The sequence below is a fragment of the Ursus maritimus genome, unplaced genomic scaffold (assembly GCF_017311325.1).
Source record: "Ursus maritimus isolate PB19 unplaced genomic scaffold, ASM1731132v1 scaffold_25, whole genome shotgun sequence".
Classification (NCBI taxonomy): Eukaryota; Metazoa; Chordata; class Mammalia; order Carnivora; family Ursidae; genus Ursus; species Ursus maritimus.
Window position 1 is genome coordinate 41,197,922 of NW_024425008.1, and position 6,253 is coordinate 41,204,174.

Below are 6,253 nucleotides of genomic sequence, written 5' to 3' on the forward strand. Positions count from 1 at the left end.
AGAATCCGCCTCATTTTTATAATATTAAAAAATACTCATTAAAACAAAGTGTCATTACCATGGCTTCCATTACAAAAAAGATACACTCTGTATAACAATGTTACTTATGAGGATGACCCATCATAAAAACGCTCTGTTAATTAGGGTGAGAGTAAGTTCTCTGTAACAATTGATTCTTGATCAGTGAATGCCTTTGGTGGCCCTTATTCATGTCGCAGACATTCTCTACGCTGTGTGCTCTTTGCATTGCACTCTGGAAACAAAGAGAAGGCCGTGTTATATAGCTGTACTCTCACCATGTGGAAATTGCACTTGGCTGAGTCCTCTGTTTTAAACATTCCAACTGCCCCCACAGGGTGGGATGGGAGAAGGATGTACCCAACAAGTTAGAGCCATAGGAATATCCAGAAATCTGGAGACAGACGCTAAGGTAAAAACCACGTGCACAACACCTCCCTTTATATCCTGCTGGGTTCAAAGAACTTCTCGTAACTTGATGACACGCTAAAGAAACACTAGACCTTGGATTTGTCTCATCTTTATAAGCCGTATGGGCTAATGTACATATTCTGAATCTGGGATCCATAAAACAGACCAATTCCCAAGGTACCAATAGGTGATCCTGGGAAAGAAGTTTCCATGGTCAATTAAATTTGGGAAATACTCAGAAGACCCTCTTTTTGGGACAAAGACAAGGCCTATTAGCAAATTAAAGGCTCTGAGAACTACTGCAGCAAAGGCATCCTACATTTTTTTTAATTAGAAAAAAATATAGAGATAAAAAAGTAACAAGAATAATAACAAAAATCCAAGTACCCACATAGGAGCTTAAGAAAGAAATGTTACAAATAACAACTGACACCTCTGTGTGCCCTTCCCCCGTCATACCCCTTCCATTTCTCAGAAGTAATGAAATACTAAAATGTAGATTGTGTCCATGTATTTATTAATATTTTATTACATTTACATATATTCTTAAATAATGAGTAGTTCTGTTTTTATGTTTTAGCTTTTCTAAAAATGGTATAATACTCTAGGCATTATCTTGATAATTCTTTTGGGGAGGACTCAACATTATATTTATGACACTTACACATACGTAGCTTTAATTCATTTATTTCACTGCTGAATAATTTTCAGTTGTATGAATATATCCCAGTTTCTTTATCTGTTGAAAATATTGATTTTTTTTTTTTACAATTATAAACAGCATTACTATTGCTATATGAATAGACAGAGCAACCAGGCAGAACAGAATAGAGGCCGGAAACAGATTCACACGTGTGTGGAAATACCACCTGTGATGGTGACTGTTGAAAATTGGTTACCAAATGGTGCAGCAACAGTTATTTATCAATGTGAAAAAAATTAGATAACATCTTTACCTCACACCATATACCCAAATCATTTCCAGATATATTGTATGATCAGTTCTAGGTGTATTATACACTCATATGTAGAAAACAAAACATTGAATTTCTAGTAGAAATATGTAAGAATATATTAGAGATTCATTCCAAAAACCAAACCTCAAAAGCTTAAACAATAAAAAATATTAATAACTTAGTCTATAGCTTAATTTAAAACTTCTATTCATCAATAAATACTATTTTTAAAAGTAGAAAGACAAAGCCTAGAATAAGGCAAGGTATTGGCAAGACACTTAACTAATAAAGTATTAGGATCCAAAATATATGAAAAAATACTCTAAAGTGTATTTAATCCAGCACTTTCTAAATGATTTGACTCTGATTTAGAGAAACACTTATTGACAACTTACAAGAAAAAAAAAAAAGATTCCACGGGCACAATTTGGGAAAAATTTGTATCATGTCAAAAGCATCAAACTCAGAAAAAACTTTATCTCAGGTCTCTACCCCACTCTTTATTCTTAGCAATGTGACACTAAAACAATTTATTGCTCTGGGCTTTGACGTTTAGCCTATAATGTGGAAATTGGCCCTATTCTTAGCACACAAAGTTAAACAGTATGGAAATCCAGAAACTGGACTAACAGTTACAGCCTGAGTGGCCTATAAGCACCTTGCAGTGACCTCTTAGAAATCCTTTAACCTCACCAACAGCGGCAAGAGATACCCTCAGAGGTTCGGTAGAAAAAAATCAATTCTGACAAATTCTGTCTGAAAGATTTCCTATTCTTAAATAAATGTCTTCTCATGGTACATATTCTCTCTCTCACTACCAATAACTACCATCAGAGATAGCAAACTGCAAAGGACAAAGTACCCCTATTTCTTGGCATCTACATGCAGGCCACATTCCTATGGCCATAATGAAAAGCTCAAGAGAAATAAGCTGTATCAGAGTTTGAAGCATACATAAAGGAAGTAAAAATAAATTTTTGCCAATACTTGCAACTCCAAAGTATTCCCAATGAACTGAGGAAAACCATTTCAAATGAGAGACTAATCTAATACAGTTTTATTTTTGAAGATTAACTCCATCATCCATGAAGATGCTATTCTTCACTGGGACTTACGAGGTCTCCCTTCTGTTCTAACAGCAAGAAAGAGATTATGAATGCTTATGTGGAAAACCATTTTTGTATACAACACAAGAGCAGAATCTTCCTTTGCGTGTCATTATTCTTTTTTAAGTGGTAAGCTCTATTTCATAATACAAAAGTAGAAAAGGAAATATAAAGGAACTGCTTCTAGTTCAGATATTGGCAGCAATTAAAATTTGTAGTAAGAAATAAGCTTAGGATAAGCAGTTGGCTTATTTTAAGTCCTATAAATTAACTTTTCAACTTCAATTTCCAGCAATATCACAGACTAGAAATCTGAGAAAAAGTTTTTGTTCAAAAATCAGATATGCTTAACTACGTATTATAGAAGATTTACGTTCCCTAAGCTCAAGGTTGCTATTTAATAATATAACCCTCTGCATGTATAGATGTCATCTGACACCTCTTCCTGTCACCTGGTAGGAACCGAGCCTTGGGGAACCAGTGCAAAATGCTGATACTCGAGCTGCCCCTACTGCAAGAAAAATAAGCTCTCCTTCACCTTTGACTCAAGAGTCTCAAGTCTTGAACCAGAATCCATGAAACTGGACTTCTTGAAGGTAAGGTAAAGGCAGGATAAAAAATTCTCAGGCCCTTCCAGTTCTTGACAATGGCTACATGGGAATGGAACATGGAGAAGCCTAGGGAGCATCGAAGATGGAGAGGCTAAGACTCCAAAGGACTACAACCTTCTAGAAATAGGCCCATTGTGTAAAAAAAAAAAAAAAAAAGAAAGAAGCCCACTGTATTACACAGTCTCTATCTATACATTACCTTGTGTAGAAGATAACAAGGAAGAAGATAGCAAGGGAATTTGGTACTGGCTGAAGGGACCAAATCACCCAGAATAATTCATGAGAGTGCACCTCTCTCTCACATGGGTTGCCAGACCAATTTTATCTACTTATGTAGTTCAAAAAAACCTTAAATGGAGAATTTAATTTGGAGGTCACACATCAGCAGAAACACCTATGTAGCTGACAAATACCACTGAAAATCAGCATCAACCCAGGCCTTACAAAATCCCAACGTTTCAAAAACACAAAACGCAGAAGGAACAAAAGTACAATGAGAAAGAATAAATAGATACAACAGAGAGCAAAATCAGACCCACAAATATACAGTAACTCACGAAATAGTAAATAAGTGTGTTTAATATTTTTAAAGAAATTAAAGAGAGGCATTAAGATGCAAATAGAATGAAGAAATCCTTTTTAAAGTTTTAAAAGAATTTGAAAAGGAAACAAATGGAACAAACAGGAATTATAAAAACGGAAGTAAAAACTCTATTCAAAGTTGAAATAGCATATGAGACAACCCTGGAGATAACTACTAAACTGGGAGATAGATATAAAGAAATGCAAAGTGAGAGGCCAAGAGGAGGAAAATATAAAAGAAAATTTAAGGGAAAATGGAAAATAATGTGAGCAAATCTAATATGTGTCTCATCTCCAGAAAGATAACAGAGAGAATGTGGAAGAAACAACTTCTGAAGAAACAATAGCTAAGAATTTCCAAAACCTGTTGAAAGTTACTAACTCTTGGATTCAACACTCCCCAATTCATTATATGAGGCTAATACACCTGTGACATCAGAATAGAGAAGGAAAGTGTATAAAAAGAAATATCACAGGCTAATCTTAGTAATACCCCAAAATACAAAAATTCCAAGCAAAATATTAGTGTACAAATTATGCAATGTATTCAAAACATAATATTTCATAACCAAGTAGGATTTATTCCAGACATGAAACATTGGTTTAGTATTAGAAAATCTATTAATATAATTTACCACATTAATGGCTTAGAAGAGAAGAAACATATCAACTCGATAGATGCAAAAAATTTGATAAAACTTAGCATGGATTTTTCATGATTCAAAACAAGACAGGAATAGAATAAAATGCTCTTAAACTGATAAGGGACAACCACAAAAATAAATATAAATTATATACTTAATGGTGAATATTAAAGCTTCAAAATGAATACAAATGCACCTACTCTCACCTCATCAATTCAGCAATACACTGAAAAACCCTAGACAGCACAATATGGACAAGAAAAAAGAAATAAAGGAATAGGATTTAGAAAGAAAAAAAGTGGTGCTTTTAATAGATGACATGACTGTCTACTTGGAAAATCCAGAATATTTTCCATATAAATTATGAGAACTAATATGAAAATTTAGTGTGATTTCTGGATATAAAATCAAAATTAACTGCATTTCTAGACATCGGCCACAAACTGAAAAAATATTTATAATTTTCTAAAATGTTGTTTGCTACAGCAATAAAAATGATAAGTTTTGCCTAGGGAAAAAGGCCTACCAATAAATCTATCAAAATATATTCCAAGGCCTTTATAGAACAAATCACAAAATGTTTTAAAATACATTAATTGAGACCTATATAAGTTAAAAGAGATATCACATTTATGATATGAAATAGGAACTTCTAACCCTTCACTCTCTCTTCTTCCCTCATGGGAGCACACCTCCACACATTCGTCATAGCCACGTGAGAAAGGAAGCCGTAGACAGAACGGAAAAACTCCCTCTACTTTTTGGGGCGAGCAGTATTTTACAAATTCCTATTTCATGGGCAAGGAACTCAGTAAGGAAAACCATTTCCTCCTCCTGAGAAAATTCTGATTGGCCCACTTAGAACTGCATTTGGTTTTTCCTCTCCACCACAGCTGATCCCCTGAATGTACCCAGCTTCTCCTAGTGTGGGTCACAAGCCAGCAGCACGGGCATCACCTGAAAGCTGGTTAGAAATGTAGAATCCTAGGGGGCGCCTGGGTGGCACAGCGGTTAAGCGTCTGCCTTCGGCTCAGGGCGTGATCCCGGCGTTATGGGATCGAGCCCCACATCAGGCTCTTCCGCTATGAGCCTGCTTCTTCCTCTCCCACTCCCCCTGCTTGTGTTCCCTCTCTCGCTGGCTGGCTCTATCTCTGTCAAATAAATAAAATCTTAAAAAAAAAAAAAAAAAGAAATGCAGAATCCTAGACCCACCCCAGCGTTCTAGACCTGGTGAATCAGAATCTGCATTTTAATTAGATCCCCAGGTGAGTTCTATGCCTGCTAGAGTTTGAGAAGCATTCTCTAGGAGGGGCTCAGACCAGACCAATCTACCTGGCGTTATTCCACTCAGCCAATCCTTCCCAACAGTGAGTATCCTCTAGTCCTTCACTGTCTAGTACAGAAAGTAGGAGCCACTTGTGGCTATTAAATATTTGAGATCCGCTATCAGTTTAAAACAGACAATGGATTTCAAAGACTTAATACACAAAGGTAAATGTACAATCCCTTATTTTTATATTAATTACATGTTGAAATGAATATTTTAGAGATACTAGGTTAAATAAAATATATTATTAAAATTAATGTCACCTGTTTCTTCTCACTTTTTTATTGGGGCTACCAGAAAATTTGAAATTATACAGATGGTTTGCATTTGTGGCTCACGTTATATGTTTAGCACCCAGCACTGCTCTAGACCCTATTGCTTGTCCACCCACTTGAAATTGTATGACCCACACAGCCATCCCCGTGCTACTTAGCTTCCTGATTGCTAATGCCATGATACTCATTCTTTGATACAACTAATAACCCTCTAGTTTGACATGTCGTTTGGTCCTGACCACCTTCATCAAGGCGCCGATGCTCTGGTGATTCTTCTTTTTCTGAGAAGTTTAGGTGTGATTGTGGTTTGGATTAAATAGGAG